Raw genomic sequence first — 17,898 nt, 5'->3', positions numbered from 1 at the left:
ACTAGAGAATGGATCAACAAATCGTGGAATAGTCATACAATGCAATACTACTCAGCAATGAAAGAATGTACTACCGATATATAAAATGACAAGGATGAGTCTCAAAATTGTTATTTATTTATTTTTTTGAAATGGAGTCCCACTCTGTCTCCCAGGCTGGAGTGCAGTGGTGCTATCTTGGCTCACTGCAACCTCTGCCTCGCGGGTTCAAGCAATTCTCCTGCCTCAGCCTCCCGAGTAGCTGGGATTACAGGCATGCACCACCACGCCCAGCTATTTTTTTTTGTATTTTTACTGGAGACTTGGTTTTACCATATTGGCCAGGCTGGTCTCAAACTCCCGATCTTGTGATCTGCCCGCCTCGGCCTCCCAAAGTGCTGGGATTACAGGCGTGAGCCACCGCGCCCGGCCTTCAAAATTATTGATTTAATTTTGTTGATTGATTTTGTGTCTGGCAAAAGAAACCAGACATAAAATACACTACAGATAAGTGAATTTCATGTATGCAAAATTTAAGAGCAGGCAAAAGTAATTTATGGTAATAGAAACCAGTATAGTGATTCCAGGGAGGTAGGAGGTAATGGCTTGAAAAGAGTACCAGAGAACTTTCTGGGGTGATAGAAATGCTTTATATCTTGATCTAGGTGATGGTCACACAGGTGTATACATTTGTTTAAAAAAAAAAGTATTGGTTTCTCCAGTTATGATTTGTGCATTTTCCATTATATAAATAATAATTCAATTACATATCATTTAAAGGGATAAGGCTGGGGGCAGGGGCTCATTGCTGTAATCCAGCACTTTGGGAAGCCAAGGCAGGAGGATCACTTAAGGCCAGGGATGCAAGACGAACCTGGGCAACATAGCAAGATTCCTGTCTCTATTTTTAAAAATGAGATAGATTTTATATATTCTGTTATTGAACAATCTTCAACACATGCAACATATGGTGCTAATAAAACAAGGTGCAGAACAGTGTTTTGATTTTTTCTTTTTTAAGAAAAAGAATATGTGCTGGGGTCAGTTGCTCACATGTGTAATCTTGTCACTTTGGAAGGCCAAGGCAGGAGGATCACTTGAGCCCAGGAGTTCGAGATTAGCCTGGGCAACATAGCAAGACTCTGTCTCTACACAAGAAAAGAGAAAAGGAATATTCATATTCATATACATGTATATTTGTTGGGTTTTATTTATTTTTTTTAGACGCAGTTTTGCTCTTTTTGCCCAGGCTGGAGTGCAATGGCACAATCTTGGCTCATTGCAACCTCTGCCTCCCGGGTTCAAGCGATTCTCCTGCCTCAGCCTCCCAAGTAGCTGGGATTACAGGCATGCGCCACCATGCCCGGCTAATTTTATATTTTTAGTGGAGATGGGGTTTCTCCATGTTGGTCAGGCTGGTCTGGAACTCCCGACCTCAGGTGATCCACCCACCTTGGCCTCCCAAAGTGTTGGGATTACAGGCGTGAGCCACCGCACCCAGCCTCATTTTGTATTTTGTTCAGGAATGCTAGACCCTTCTGGGTAATAGGGCTTGGGGCTGAAGGGGCAAGCCCAGAGACTCAGGGCATCCTTCCTCATGCTGCACAAGGAGGTACTGGCAGCTTGTCTGGCTCAGCCGGGGATCCCATGGTAAAGTAGGGGATTCGTGGCAGGTATCACCTAAGCTAGGTGATGAGGACACAGAGCAAGACAGATTCTATCCCAGCTAACTGTGAGAAGCTTCAGAATGGACAAAGGAAATGGACTGAACATGGCTACGATAGTGAACAGGAATACTTTCCATTTAACTACTCAAAGCACCTGTTATTCCATCCACTATATATTTACAGGCTTACAAAAACTTGAAGTCCCTAATCCTCGCCTTCAGGTTTTTTTTGTTTTTGTTGTTTTTTTGTTTTTGTTTTCGCTTTTTTGAGACAGAGTTTCGCTCTTGTTGCCCAGGCTGGAGTGCAATGGCACAATCTCAGCTCACTGCAATCTCCGCCTCCTGGGTTCAAGCAATTCTCCTTCCTCGGCCTCCTGAGTAGCTGGGATTACAGGCACATGCCAATACACCTGGCTAATTTTGTATTTTTAGTAGAGACGGGGTTTCTCCATGTTGGTCAGGCTGGTCTGGAACTCCCGACCTCGGATGATCCACTCACCTTGACCTCCCAAAGTGCTGGTAGCCACTGCACCCAGCCTTCCTTCAGGTCCTTCCTAATCCCTGGCCTCCCTGTTCTCCCCCTCTGCCTGATTCAGCCCTCAGTCTCAGTGCCAGGGCTGAAGCCACACTGACCCCACCTCTAGCAGAACCTAGGACTCTCCCATGCTTCAGGAGCCACTTGGGAAGGCTGGGTCTGTTCTCAAAGATGCCATGGGTTGCCATCTTTACAATGTCATGAACTGTGGCTTTATGTTAATGGAAACTAGTTATTCTGGGGAAGGAAGATTACATCCTGTCTCCCTTTTCCCTCTTATCATTAAAAAATTAGTAAACGTGGCCAGGCGCAGTGGCTCAGGCCTGTAATCCCAGCACTTTGAGAGGCAGAGGCAGGTGGATTACTTGAGGCCAGGAGTTTGAGACCAGCCTGGCCAACATGGCGAAACTCCGCCTCTACTAAAAACACAAAAATTAGCTGGGCATGGTGGTGGTGCACTGTAGTTCCAATTACTCGAGAGGCTGAGGCAGGAGAATCGATTGAACCTGGGAGGCAGAGGTTGCAGTGAGCCGAGATCATGCCACTACACTGCAGCCTGGGCAAAAGAGCCAGACTCCATCTCAGAAAGAAGAAAGAAAAGAAAAAAGAAAAGAAATGAAAAAAGAAAAGAAAAGAAAAGAGAAAAGAAACAGCTAGAGAATGGGAGTAGGGAGAAGTAGAAGTAGGAGGGTGGAGTCACTTTTACCCTCCCACTGGACAGAAGGAACTATCTCCTATGCATTGTCAAAGAATATCATCATGATGCTTTAGGGTTTCTAAAGTAGCTTTTGAGAAATTAATTTCAATGAACTCTCACTGGTGCTCACAGAACCCGCGTAAGGAAGAAATAAACAGGAAAGCTGAGGTCCAAAGATGCTGAAGTCATTCAACTTCAGCCTTAATAGCTCACCCTTAAGCCATAGGAGCTTAAGGGGAGATTGGCTTGTTTCCCAAAATGGAAAATCTTTACTGTTTCTTCTGACAATATACAAGAGTTATTCTTTTATCAAGCAATATGGAAAAAACAGAAAAGTCCTTATAAATTTACTACTCCAAGATAAATCATCAACAGAGCATTTCAGATTTAGGCTACCATGCTCTTGACTGCATGCAACGGAAAAGGACTGGGTACATTAAGCAAGAAAAGAGACTTATTGGAGGGATGTGAGATAGCTCAGAGCACCAGAGAGGCTGGAAAAGCAAACTCAGGAAGATGGGCAGAGCCCAAGGGGAACTGGGCAGCCAGGGCCTCAGGCAAGGTCAGGATCCTGGGCCATGTGGTTAGGATGCCAGTTCTGCTGCCAGTGGGTATGGCCTGGTTGCCCCCACTGCCCCTGGGACACTGGGTGTCACAGCCACCACTAGCAGTAGAACGAGTTCTAAAATGCCCATTTCTGGGCATCAGTCTCTGGATTTTAAGTCTAATTGGCCAAGCTACATATCATTCTGACTGCTGGAGAGTGAGTATATCCACCTTGGGGCACAGCGGCTGTCACCCAGATCCACACAGTGTTGGCGCCCTCAAGAAAGGAAGTCAGATGTCACACGTCAAATAAATGGTAAATGTTCATTACACACATGTATAACTTTCCTGTTTGTTTATAAGTCATGGGATATTATACATATTACTATATATTGTTAGTATATATTATATATGAATTAGCTATTATTAGTATATATTAAATGATGTATTTTATTTATATATAATTTATGTTATATATAATTAATATATACTATATTATTATACACACTAATTGGTACAACACTATTATACATACAAATTGGTAAGTAGATTTTACCTACTATTATCATATTGTTATACATACTAATTGGTATGTATACATACTAATTGGTAAATCGATTTTATTATTATTATACATAATAATTGGCAAGCAGCTTTTTTGTTTTGGCCTGTATATCTTTTTATATCATTACAATAAGTTATTCCCTAAATTCTTGCACAATATTTATTGTGTAGATATTGTTATTACCAATTTTCACTTGGACGTTTATTTTCTGTTTTTTACTATTATAAACAACACAGCTGAGAACATCCTGGAACATACGTCTTGGCACTTGCCTTGGTGTTTCCGTAGGTTAAAGTCTCAAAGGTGAAACTGCTGAGTCAAATGGCGTGTAAAAATTTAATGTAGCCAGATTGACCTGCAGAAATATCCGTTTACATACACGCTCACTAAAATGGGGGAGAGAGCCCAGAGGGGAGTGTCTTTTCCACTGATCTGATTTAATCTTAAGGATAATGGCCCAGCAAGGAAGGGTATTTGGGTGTTATCTCAGCAGTCCCGCCTGGTGGTTCTTAATTAGGCACACACGCAAGTGGAGGCGAAAGTTTGGAACGGTTTTCTGGTGAGCTCCAGCCACGTGAAACAGTAGGACTCGCATCGACGCAGTCAGGCTGGGGGCGCAATTTCAAAGTCTCCGTTCGCGCGTCCCTGGGGGCGCCTGGGGTTTGAACCATTGATCCGCCACATGCCGGTCCGCTTCCCTTCCCGCTTGGCCAAAATACCTTTCCTAAGGCACTCCCCACGTAAATAAATAAATAAACAACCGAGGCTCCGTGCGCCGCGCCTCCTGCCCTGGAGCTGGGGTTGGAGCAGGCTTTCCCCGGACCCGGTCCGGCCCCACATCGTCAACCCCGCCGGCCTGCTGCCTTTCTGACCTCCCAGCCCCCGGAAGAGCGCAGGAAGACATGATATCCCCGGGACCAGAAACGCCTGGAACGCAAAGGACGCAGAAGCCCTCGCTGCGCCGCCCGTGGGGCCCCGGCCCAGGGCTCAGTCCGGCAAACACGGACACCGCCGCTGTTCTGGGAAGACCGCCCAGAGCCCTCCTAGCTTGAGGAGACTCGCGGACGCCTTAAGCAGCCAGCGGGTCCCATGGTGTAATGGTTAGCACTCTGGACTTTGAATCCAGCGATCCGAGTTCAAATCTCGGTGGGACCTCACGAGACCTTTTGGTCCTACGATTCCTGTTTTGGGGACCGCTTCCGGCAGCAGCCACCTCGGGCTGTGTGGGTAGCCCCACTGGCCTGCCCTACAGCGGCTTGGGGTCCCTCTCCCTCTCTCAAGATGCTTTCATTTCAGGGCCATCCTGGGGGTGTCAGTGCGCACGCGCGAGAGTCGGGCAGAAAAATAAATGTGTTGATGGGAGAGCGAACGCGACTTCACCCTGGAGGGCAACTTCCGAAAGAACCCAAAGGATCCGGAGGATGCTGCTTCGGGCGGGGCATAGCTAGGTCGGCCGGTCTAGGAGGTCCCAGGTTGCCGAGGGTGCCGTTATGCTTCTTATTGGCTACTGAGCAAGCGCGATCCGTTACTGCTGCCTGAGCCGCCAACGAAGTGGCTCGACCGAACCAAGGGGCGGGGAAACGGGGACTCCAGTTGGTCACGAACAATAACGAGGAGGCTGCGGTCCCCAGAGGGGTGTGTTTTTGGGGTCTGGCACGCACACTAGTGTGTTTGTCTTGGTTGTCCGGTGCTCAGTGAGGTCGTCTGTGTCTGTCAGTCAGAAAACAGGCCCTTAGGCTGTATGCGGTGGCTCACGCCTGTAATCCTAGCACTTTGGGAGGCCGAGGTGGGCGGATCACCTGAGGTCAGGAGTTCGAAACCAGCCTGGCCAACATGGTGAACCCTCGTCTCAACTAAAAATACAAGAATTAGCCGGGCGTGGTGACGCGCCCCTGTAATCTCAGCTACTGGGGAGGCTGAGGCAGGAGAATGGCTTGAAGCCGGGAAGTGGAAGTTGCAGTGAGCCGAAATCGTGCCTGGGAGACAGACTTCATTTGTTAGTGAAAGAGAGAAGAGATTTAAAAAAAGAAAGAAAACAGTCCCTCAGATGCTGTAGCTGGTGAAAGAGGAAAGGAGAAAGAGAGAGACAGACAGAGAGAGAAGAGGGGAGAAAGAGAGAGAGAGAGGGTGAGGGGAGGGGAGGGGAAGAGAAGAGAAAGAAAGAAGAAAAAGTAAAACAGTCCCTTGGCTAAGGGACCGGTTCTTCAGCCCGCCAGGGCATCTTAAGGGAGTCCTCAGGTGGACTGAGCGCGTCTCTCCGGGCAAATCTGTCCAGGATCTGTGTTTAGGGTGCCGAGCAGGCGCACGTGCTTTGCAGGAAAGGGCGTACCTTTAGGATTGTATGGGAGAGACGTGCGTGAAGCAGCTTCTTTGGATCAGCATCTCGGTTTTGAGAGGTGCCTGTCCCTCTAGGATAAGTGACAAGGGAGTCCGCTGACGCATTTATGATCTCCCCACAGGGTGATTGGCACTGTGGTTATATGTTCCCGCCCGTTGGGAGGATACCATGGAAACAGAGAGGATCCTCGCGCTGCTCTCCCACCTCTCCCCTGAGCACCCATTCTCCCCACCCCACCCCACACTCTCCCTAAATGGTAGAATGGATCTGTGTGTATGAGCAATCCCAGCCTCAAAAATACCTAGCCATGAGACGTGGGAGGATTTGCTCCACCAGAGCGTAAAGCTTATTATCAACTGCAAGCTATAGAAATTGAGGTAGTTCGGTACTGGTGCAAGGATGGGAAAACATGCCAATGCAACAGAGCAGGGAACCCAGATTCAGCCCCACAAGTATCTGGACAATTGATTTATGACAAAGGTGGCACAACAGAGGAGTGGGTAAAAGAACTTTCTTTTCCTTTCATTCTTTCTTTTTTCTCCTCCTCTTCCTCCTCCCCCTCCTACTCCCCATTCCCCCTCTCCTCCTCCTCCTTCTCTTTTTTTCTTCTTTTTGACAGGGTGTTGCTCTGTTGTCCAGGCTGGAGTGCAGTGGCACAATCACAACTTACTGCAATCTCGAACTCCTGGACTCAAATGATCCTCCCCCCTCAGCCTCCTAAGTAGCTGGGATGGCAGGCACGTGCCACCATGCCCAGCTAGGGCCTACTTTTCGATAAATTGTTCTGGGACAATTGAGTGTCCATATGGAAAAATATGAAATTGAATTCCTCCCTAACTTATATTAAACAGAGAAATAAATTCCATGTGAATTGTAGACTACAATGTGAAGAAAAAACAATAACGTTTCTGGAAGACAACATAGGAGACTATCTTCACGACCTCAAGGTAAGGAAAGTCTTCCCAAAAAAGACAAAAAAGGTTCTAAAATGTTGATACACTTCACCATATTAATGTGATACTGTATGTTCTCCTTGTCAAAAGACCCCAATAATAAAATGACAAGGTCAGCCACAGAATAGGAAAAGATATTTGGGTTTTTTTGTTTGTTTTGTGTTTTGAGATAGAATCTCACTTTATCCCCCAGGCTTAAGTGCAGTGGTGTAATCTCAGCTCACTGCAGCCTCAACCTCCCAGGTTCAAGCAATTCTCCTGCCTCAGCCTCCTGAGTAGCTGGGATTAGAGGCCTCCAGCTAATTTTTGTACTTTTAGTAGAGATGGGACTTTGGCTTGTTGGCCAGGCTGGTCTCGAACTCCTGACCTCAGGTGATCCACCTGCCTCGGCCTCCCAAAGTGTTGGGATTACAGGTATGAGCCACTGCGCCCGGCCTAATTTTTGTATCTTTAGTAGAGACAGGGTTTCACCATGTTGCCCAGACTGGTCTCAAACTCCTGAGCTCAAGCGATCTGTCCACCTCCGCCTCCCAAAGTGCTGGGATTACAGGTGTGAGCCACCTTGCCCAGCCAGGAAAAGATATTTGTAATGCATAACTGACAAATAACTTAAATATAGATTACAATAGAAAAATCCAGCCAGGAGTGGTGGCTCACACCTGTAATCCCAACACTTTGGAAGGCTGAGGCAGGCATTACTTGAGCCCAGGAGTTGGAGACCAGCCCGAGCAATATGGCAAAAACCCATCTCTACTAAAAATACACAAATTGGCTGAGTGTGATGGTGCAGACCTGTGGTCCCAGCTATTTGGCTTGAGCCCTTGGGGTCAAAGCTTCAGTGAGCCATGATTGCACCACTGCACTCCAGCCTTGGTGACAGAGCAAGATCCTGTGTCAAAAATAAAATAAAGTAGGGAAAATATGTAGTCAGTTTGGGTTTAAAAAAAAAAAAAGAAAAATCCTAAAAATCAATAAGACAATCTAATAGAAAAATAACAAAAGGGTTGAACGGGCACTTCACTGAAAAAGGAAACTGAAAATAACTGATATACATATGAAAAGGTGCAAGAGATCATTAGTCATCATGCAGATGCAAATTAAAAGCTCAGTCAGATACTACTACACACTCACCAGAATGCCAATGCTGATGTTAAGAATATGAAATAATGTGAACCTTCGTAGGAGTGTAAATTGGTGGAAAACAGTTTGACATTAACTAAAGTTGGAAATGCTAGACCCTATGATATAGCAATTTCACTCTTGCCCATATATTCACAGAAATATGTGCATATGTGCACCTAGAGACATACATAAGAATGTTAGGCTGGGCAAGGTGGCACATGCCTGCAATTCTAGCACTTTGGGAGGCCGAGGCAGGAGGATCACTTGAGGCCAGGAGTTTGAGACCAGCTTGGGCAACATAGTGAGACCCCATCTCTATTTTAAATAAAAGAAAACTTTGTCCACCAAGGGGAAGTCAGGATAAAGATTTTCTACTTTGGGCCAGTCAAACCACATCTGGAGGATTGAGATCAATTCTAGGTATCACACAAAGACATTGGTAAATTTCATCCTGCCACTAACTGGCTGGGTAATTTGGGTAAGCAATTTAAGTGTTCTGAGCCTCATATGCAAAAGGATAATAATAGTACCTTTTGCATAGCAGTGTTGTGAGAATTAGTAAAATAGAAATTAAAAGTCTTTATATCTATTTCTGATCCATAATATAGTCAAGAATGGTAACTGCTAGAGAAACAACTAGAATAGTGAAGTCTATGGAAGCTCAGATACTTGAGAAACACAAATACTTACACCAGGAGGAAAATGAAACTTAGAGGTCACAAGATAGCTTTCTCAGTTTATTTGCCTATTTGTTCCTAGTCTGGATTACAACAGAGGCAGAGAATTAGAAGTCATGGGTGGAAGTTAGAGGGGCAAAGAAGATAAACCTTCTAACAACTTGAGCTGTCCATTGGCAGAACAGTGTAATCACCCAGGGGGTTCTTCCTGCCCGCTGCACAAACCAAATCAGTTCACCAAGACCTCAGCATTGCATTAAAGAAAGAGTTCAATTGACACGAGGTCTGCCATGTGGGAGATGGAGTTATTTTATTTTATTTTTTTAGACAGAGTCTTGTTCTGTCATCCAGGCTGGAGTGCAGTGGTGTGATCTTGGCTCACTGCAATCTCTGCCTCCTGGGTTCAAGGGATTCTCCTGCCTCAGCCTCCCAAGTAGCTGGGACTACAGGCATGCACCACCACACCCAGCTAATTTTTGTATTTTTAGTAGAGATGGGGTTTTGCCATGTTGGCCAGGCTGGTCTTGAACTCCTGACCTCAGGTGATGTGCCTGCCTCGGCCTCCCAATGTGCTGGGATTACAGATATGAGCCACCGTGCCCAGCCTGGAGATGGAGTTATTACTCAAATCAGTCTCCCTGAAGGCTCAGAAGTTGGGGTTTTTATGAACAATTTGATGAGCAGGGGGCTAGGGAATGGGCACTGCTGACTGATTAGGGATTAAATCATAGGGGTGTGGAAAACGGCCCTTCTGTGCTGAATCTGCCTCTGGGTGGGGCCACAGGTCCGGTTGAGTCATGAATCACTGATCTAGGTGGGGTCTGTCAGTTGCCAGAATGCATCTCAAAAGACCAAGCCTAGGTTTTACAGTAGTGATGTTACCTACAGGGGGCACAAATCACAAATCTTGTGACCTCTGGCCACATGACCTCTGAACAGTAAAGGATTATAGAAACTACGCCTACATTTTGGGTCCCTGAGCAAGGAGGAGGTTAGTTTTAGGGAGGGACTATTACCATCCTTGCTTTCAAGTTAAACTATAAACCAAATTTCTCCCATGTTTAGCTTGGCCTACGTGCGGGAATGAGCTGAAGACAGCCAGTCTGCGAGGCTAGAAGCAAGATGGAGTCGGCCATGTCAGTTTTCTCTCACTGTCAGAATCTTTGCAAAGTTGGTTTCAACAGGCTTGAGAAATACTGAGCTGCTGGTGCCTGAAGTCTTCCAGGGAGGCTCAAAGCTCTTGGTCAGTTGTGAGTGTAGGAAGATTTCTGCGCTCAGATGGAGATTGGGCTCCACAAAATGTACCCTGCCTTCCTCTCTGAGGTTTGGTTCGTCTGTGAATCCTTATTCCCAGTTTCGGACTTTACTCACCATGAGCTTTTTCATTATTTCTCCTATGGCTTTCACCATTTTTTGTTTGTTTGTACGAAGACCCTCAGTAAGATATCTGTTTTTCATCAGAAACCAGTGTACACATACACACATGCACAAAACTGAAATAAAGGTTTAAGAAATAATATGTACTCCACTCCCACTGCTTCACTTGACTAACCTTTTTAAAACAAACCAAAATAATAGTAAATTAAACAAAAATAATATTTGGCTTGGCTTGATGGCTCATATCTATAATCTCAGCACTTTGGGGGAGCCGAGGTGGGAGGATCACTTGAGCCCAGGAATTTGAGACCAGCCTGTGCAATGTAGTGAGACCTCATCTTTACAAAAAATTTAAACATTAGCCAAGCTTGGTGGCACGTGCTTCTCTAGTCACGGTGACTCAGGAGGCTGAAGGAAGAGGATCACTTGGGCCCCATAGGTTAAAGCTGCAGTAAGCTGTGATCAGGCCACTGCACTCCAACCTGGGTGACACAGCAAGACCCTGTCTCAAATAAATAAAAAGAAATAATATTTACCCTTACACACGTAAAAGTACACTCTGATATTTTTTCTTTTCTTTCCTTTTTTTTTTTTCTTTTGAAGACAAGGTCTCACTCTGTTGCCCAGGCTGGAGTGCAGTGTCGTGATCAAATGATCCTCCCACCTCAGCCTCTCCAAGAGCTGGGACTACAGGTGTGGGTCACCACACCTGGCTAATTTTTGTATTTTTAGTAGAGGCAGGGTTTCACCATGTTGGCCAGTCTGGTCTTGAACTCCCGACCTCAGGTGATCCGCCGGTCTCAGCCTCCCAAAGTGCTGGGATTACAGGCGTGAGCCACCACACCCAGCCTCTGATATTTTCTATGTATTTTATTTTTTTTAAACTGGTCGCAATCTACTAACTTGATTCTAGAACCCATAATTGGTAAAACACTTAGACACTCACTACCATCCCAGCTGGCCTTCTTCTCCTAGCTCCAGCTTCTCTGAGACCTCCTCTACATTTCCGTCTCTTTCTATGCCCAGTAGCGTAGGAAGAACCTCTCTTTCTCCTCACAGCAGTCTGAAAGCCTCTTCCAACAGTTTTATTCTGGTGAAGGGGCCCGGAGCATAGCACACTGTAGCCCCAAATTTCTGGGTTCAGGTGATCCTCCTGCCTCAGCCTCCTGAGCAGCTAGGACTACAGGGGCAGACCACTGTGCCCTGTGTAAGCCTATAAGTTATAAAATACATACAGTCTTTTTTTTTTTTTTTTTTTTTTTGTGAGACAGGATCTCACTCCAGTGCCCAAGCTGGAGTGCAGTGATGCAATCATGGCTCACTGCAGCCTTGACCTCGTGGGTTCAAGTGACCCTCCCACCTCAGCCTCCCAAGTAGCCAGGACCACAGGCATGTGCCACCACATCTGGCTAAGTTTTGTATTTTTTTGTAGAGATGGGATTTCGCTATGTTGCCCAGGCTGGTCTTGAGCTCCTGGGCTCAAGCGATCTGCCAGCCTTGGCCTCTGAAAGTGGTGGGATTACAGGCATGAGCCACTGTGCCCGGCCCACACACAGTCTTTTAACACCTACCATGTTCTTGGTGCTAGAAATACAAAATTTAAAAAAGACTTAGCCGGGCACGGTGGCTCAAGCCTGTTAGCCCAGCTCTTTGGGAGGCCGAGGTTGGCGGGCCACTTGAGGTCAGGGGTTCGAGACTAGCCTGGCCAACATGGTGAAACCCCATCACTATTAAAAATACAAAAATTAGCCGGGTGTGGTGGTGCATGCCAGTAATCCCAGCTACTCGGGAGGCTGAGGCAGGAGAATCGCTTGAACCTGGGAGGTGGAGGTTGCAGTGAGCCAAGATCTTGCCATTGCACTCCAGCCTGGGCGACAGAGTGAGACTGTCTCAAAAAAAAAAAAAAAAAAAAAAAAAACACTTGCTCCCTGCCCTCAAGGAGCTTGAAATCTTGACCAATAAATCAAAGACTAAAGTACATTGTAAAATGAAAAGCAAGGCTCGGGGGTACATGTGGATGAAAGGTAAGTAAAATACAGGTGTAGGTAAGGTAAAAAAAGAAATCCAGACGAAAGCTCGGAATAGCATGAGAGTGCTACCGTTTGTGTAAAAAGGGGAGAACATTTATATGGCTTGTGTGTGCATAAAATATCTCTGCAAGGCTGCATGAGAAACTGGAACATTGATTTCTCCAGGAATGAAACCAGGGAGAGAAAAGGAGAAAGAGACTGTTCACTGTATACCCTTTTACACCTCTTGAATTTTGAAGCCCCTAATTTTTCATTACTTCTTCATTCAGTCACAAAGTCTCTAGGGACTCAAGAAGCCAGAGAAAGGTTGACGTGATGTTTAAACCTAGTTGTGACTTACTATCCGGATTAGCTAGATGAAGAAGTGGCAGCAGGCTGGGGGTGTTTCAAGCCCTGCATGAACTGGTCAAGGAATAAAAGAAGCTCTATATTGATGCATGGAGCCTAGGGGGCCAGGGTAGGGGTTGGGGGTGAGTAGGAGGCAGAGCTGAGGCCCCAGAGGTAATAAGGGCCCCTCATGCGGAAGGGCCTTGGTGGCTTTGGTGCCCAGGAGTCTAGATTTGGTCTCACGGGAGGTGGCGAGTGAAGAAGGGTATTAAGCGAGGGAGCTACAGAGAACCCACTAGCAGCCAAGGGCAGAGTGGGCTGCAGCCGGGCTAGGAAGGTGGGGAGTTCTGCAGGAGACTGTGGAATCATCAGGGTAAAAGGTGACCAAGCTTTAAGTGAGGACTAGGCAGAGGGAGTAAAGCGATAAACAGATGAACATGTGAGAGCTTTAGAGGTTGGCTCCATCAGGAATTAGCTTGCTTAGGAATTAGCGTGATTAGATGGGCTACCGGGGAGGAGCAGGGGAGCAGCAAGGCCGTGCGTGCACAGCTCTTCTTCCTTCTCTCTCCTCTGCCGGCTTCCCTGGTCCTTGCTTCCTCAGCTCTGATGCTACAGGTGATGAGTCCCCCACCTCTCCCATTTCCATGGTCTGGTAGAGAATAAGAAAATCAGAGGGGCCAAGGGGACGTTGAGTAACTACTCCAAAGTCACCTCCCTGCCCTTCTCCTACCCCAGCTTCTGTCGGAAATGAGGGAGGAGGGAGAGGAGGGCAGGGAGCAAGATCTTTTTGGTGCTTAATTCAAACCCTGCCTGCAACTCTGCCCCTGCATGAATATCCTGCCTCCTCCATCAGACCAGGGCCTCTGTCTCCCTACACAGGATCAGCCATGGAATGCGTGGAGTGCAGTGTAAAGTGAAAATGTGTAGGTCTTGTTCAAAAATTATTAAGAATTTCAAGATGAGGACAGCAGAGTGTTAAACCTAGCATGCACCCTTCTAAGCAGGGGACCCTGTGTGACAGCAGAGGTCGAAGGCCCGTAAAGCTGGTTCTGTCCCCAGGCCTTAAGGTCAAGTAGGGAATTGGGTGGGGTTGGGAGGCAAGAGGCTGTGATTTACTTTTCCAGAGGTGCTGAGGTCATGGTGGGGTAATCCCTGTCCCCACCTCACTCCTTGCTGGCTTCATGGGTAAGATCCGGAAGGCCCAAGGGTGGGCGGGGCTGGGCTGTCTAACCTACTAGGAAGGATTTCTAGCTGCTACCAGCTCCAGGAGCTGAGGCCACATTAGCCAGTCAGCTGTTCCCCCTCCCCGCCTTCTAAGGCTGAGGAATCCCTTCCTGGGAGTCTCTGGTGCAGTGTGGAAGGAGGGTGATACAGAATTGGAAACCTGAGAATGACTCAGTTCCATGTTACTTGACCAGGAAATCAAGGCGCTCAAGAGCATTCCCTTCCGCTTACTCCCTTTTCCTGGCGTGGCATCCTTTTACTGCTCAGGACCATTAGAATCTCAATTACGTGGTTTCTGCCGGCAGCCTCACACGTCTGACCCTCTGTGCTTGGTCTTCTTCACAATCCTCTTCCCCCATCCAAGCCTGAGTTTCTGGAGTTCCTCCAAACTCTATTCTTGGCCCTTCTTCTCTCAATCCACACAGTCCTCTTGGTCAATCTTGTCCACTTTTGTTATATCAGCTACTACCTCTCAGTGATTCTCAACAGGTGTGCAAAGGGAGGAGGAGAAGCCTATGGAGTCATGTGAGATCACCTGGTGGGGAAGGCTTTCCAACTGGTGACACCACCATTCACCTAGTCATCCAGAGAGGAAACTGGAAGTCATCCTTCATAATTTCTTCTCCATCCTTCCAACATTCTATCAATCTCTAGGCCCTGAAAATTCTACTTCTTCACTACCTCTCCAGTTCATCTCCTCTCCATTCTTACCCTTCCTCCCCAATTCAGTTCCTAATCACGTCGGCTGGATCAGAGTGATTCTCCTTTCTCTGGAAGCTGACTTTCTGAGGGTGGCCCTGAAAGTCAGCAGAGAAAGGAATTGGGAAGCAGTTAAGGTTTGAGTCAGGTGAAAAAGATCTTGAAGCACACGTGAATTGAAAACAAGGAGATCTGGGGAGAGCTTTGTGGCTGGACCTCTTTGGGTGAGCCTGGAAACTGAAAATGCGTGTTACAAACAGGTTTACCAGAAGGCTCCCTGCAAAAGAGGCTTTTCACAAGCCATAGACAGGATGACCAAGGGGCTGTCTAGAGCTCATGAAACAAAGCAAACAGAGAAGCAGGAATAGAGGCTATGCCTGGGTGGAACAGCATGAACTTCTCTTCATCAAGGCCAGCGTAGCTCCGCTACTGCCCAATGAGCTGGCAACGGTGAAACCCTGAGCCCCTCATACAGTACCAGACCTCAAGGCAACCATCCAGTTCTCTGGTGGCAGGTCAATGGAAGGGGCACAGAATTGTCCTCACTGGAATAGGCACTTATTCGGGAATTGAGTTTGTATTCCCTGCCAACACCACCATCTATGGACTCATGCGATGTCTTCTAGGCAGCTATGGTGTCCTAGACCAGGCTAGCTCCAACCAAGAAGCTCTTCCTAGCAAAAGAAGTAAGGCATTAAATGCAATGTGGGTCCTGGAACAGAAAAATGGCATTAGTGAAAAAGCTAGGAAAATCCAAATAAAGTCTGGAGTTCAGTTAACAGTGTTAAACAAATGTTAATTTTTTAATTTTAAAAGTACCATGGTTATGAAGATGTTAACATTAGGGGAAGCTGGGTTAAGGGTATATGGCAACTCTCTGAACTAACTTTGCAACGCCTCTGTAAATCTAAAATTCTTCAAAATAAAACTACCAAAGAAACAAAAAGAAATAAGTTTGGGGCTACTGTCAACAGGATTTGCTGATCTCACCATGTATCTGTTATCTAGAAGCAAGTGGCTTTACAGAGTGATAGCCTGTTCTAGTAAAGACCCAGGGTGGTGCCATGTAGGTGGACACCACTTTGCAAAGACTAAGTGATGTCAGAAAGGTTCCTGGCTGTGCTATAAATGGAACCAGAAACAATTTACAGTGTTTTCCCTTCATGGCTAAAAAACTCAAGGATCTGTAGGCTAGAGGAGGGAAAGGATGGCTCAGATGGCGTCAATGACCCACTCTCAGAATGATCATTCTTGTCCTCCTAATCAACAGTGTGAAGGTCTAGGCATGCAAGAAAGGAATGCTGCCCGCTGGGCGCAGTGGCTCACACCTGTAATCCCAGCACTTTGGGAGGCCAAGGCAGTTGGATCACCTGAAGTCGGGAGTTCAAGACTAGCCTGACCAACATGGAGAAACTCCATCTCTACTAAAAATACAAAATTAGTCGGGCGTGGTGGTGCACGCCTGTTATCCCAGCTACTTGGGAAGACTGAGGCAGGAGAATCACTTGAACCCGGGAGGTGGAGGTTGCAGTGAGCCAAGATCAGGCCATTGTACACCAGCCTGGGCAACAAGAGCAAAACTCTGTCTCAGAAAAAAAGAAGAAACGAAGGAAGGAAGGAAGGAAAGAAAGAAGGGAGGGAAGGAAGCCACAAGGCACAATGTCATAATCCCTTTAGAAGCTGAGATTTCTGACCTGCCATTTGAGGCTCCCTATGGCATTAGGAAGAGACAGAAAAGGGGGTCAGAGTATCAGGCTGATGACTGACCCTGAGACTCAAGGAGTCCTGTGATTGTTACCACACCCTGGGGTGGCCAGGAAAGGTACAGGAGGAACCAGAGAACACCTGGGCCACAGTGCCCTGCGAAACGGTGGGCTGAAGAAACTGCTACTCTAATCAGAGTCCCACCAAGGGTTGAAGAGCCTCAGGAACAGAGGTTAGAGTTGCCGCTCTGGATCCAGAACCCCAACCAGTGACAGCCTGCATGAAGACAGGAGAATAAGGACTGGGCAGGTGGAAGAAGGAAGCTGTAGCCACATGGCTGATGGCCGCATGACTGGCGCTCCCATCTTTTTTTCCTTCCTTACTGCTGGAGCCCTATGGAATATTTACCTTTCCTCATGTTTTGAAGGAAGAATTACTGTCTTTAATGTTTTTTCTTTCTCATTCCTCATCTTTTCCTTCTCTTGAGCAGAGTATATGGAGGGTGGTTGAATTGACACCAGCTTGCAGAATGGTGAGATGGAGTCAGGATGGAATTGGGAATTGGAGATCCTGGGTTTTGACCACAGAGGCCCTGTGACCTCACCCTTGGCATTTGGACTGTGATCAGCTGGGGAAGGGAGGCTGCAGCTGTAGTATGTAGGATGACTATTAGATTAGGTTTGCTTTCAGAGACTTGCTTTCATTTCTATCTAGTAAACCCTACAAGCCAGAAACTTGGATACCATCCTTGACAACTCATTCTCCCTCACTCATAACTCAAAGAAACGTCAAGATCTGAAAACTTTATTTCCCAAAGAACTCATCAACTTACCTACTGCCCCCGAGACTTACGGCCACTGCCCTAATTCAGGCCTTCCTCACCTCACCCCTGATGGAAAAATTACCTCCTTAATTGCCGTTCTGCCTTCACTCTTTCCCTGTTCAATCTTGTAAGAAGCAAATTTCCAGCCAGGCTTGGTAGTTCACGCCTATAATCCCAGCACTTTGGGAGACCGAGGCAGGAGGATCGCTTGAGGCCAGGAGTTCGAGATCATCCTGGCAATATAGTGAGACCCTGCCTCTACAAAAAAATTTTAAAATTAGCCAAGTGTGGTGGCACACACCTGTAGTTCCAGCTACTTGGAAGGCTGAGGTGGGAGGATTGCTTGAGCCCAGGAGGCAGAGGGTGCAGTGAGCCATGATTGTGCCCCTGCATCCAACCTGGGTGACAGAGCAACATTTTGTCACCCTCTCCCCCAAAAAAGCAAATTTCCTTCTAACATTACCAAGTCATTCCCAGCAAATAAGTTTGTTTAGTTCAGCAAGCAAGACCCCTCTAATCACCTCCAAGCCCGCTCTAGCAGCAGATCCTAAGGATCTAGACCTCTTGACATTCCCACTCCAACCTGATTGGTGCTCCCATTCAAACCATGGTCCTTTCTCATATCATGCCTCTGTT

General features: G+C 46.8%; 1 long non-coding RNA gene and 1 other non-coding gene across 2 annotated transcripts; both read left to right on the top strand.

The window, feature by feature from the left end:
• The first annotated feature begins 5,071 nt into the window (after positions 1-5,071).
• On the top strand, positions 5,072-5,143 carry TRNAQ-UUG (transfer RNA glutamine (anticodon UUG)). Its single transcript has one exon. It is a non-coding gene; the product is annotated as a tRNA-Gln (tRNA).
• A 132-nt stretch (positions 5,144-5,275) lies between these two features.
• Positions 5,276-10,595, top strand: LOC131384471 (uncharacterized). The gene is made up of 3 exons (XR_009215358.1): positions 5,276-5,623; positions 7,178-7,273; positions 10,144-10,595. It is a non-coding gene; the product is annotated as an uncharacterized LOC131384471 (long non-coding RNA).
• Positions 10,596-17,898: the final 7,303 nt, after the last annotated feature.

The sequence above is a fragment of the Hylobates moloch genome, unplaced genomic scaffold, assembly GCF_009828535.3.
Source record: "Hylobates moloch isolate HMO894 unplaced genomic scaffold, HMol_V3 SCAFFOLD_10, whole genome shotgun sequence".
NCBI lineage: Eukaryota > Metazoa > Chordata > Mammalia > Primates > Hylobatidae > Hylobates > Hylobates moloch.
The sequence above is the reverse complement of the archived record's forward strand: the minus strand, read 5'-3'. Positions and strand labels throughout refer to the sequence as shown.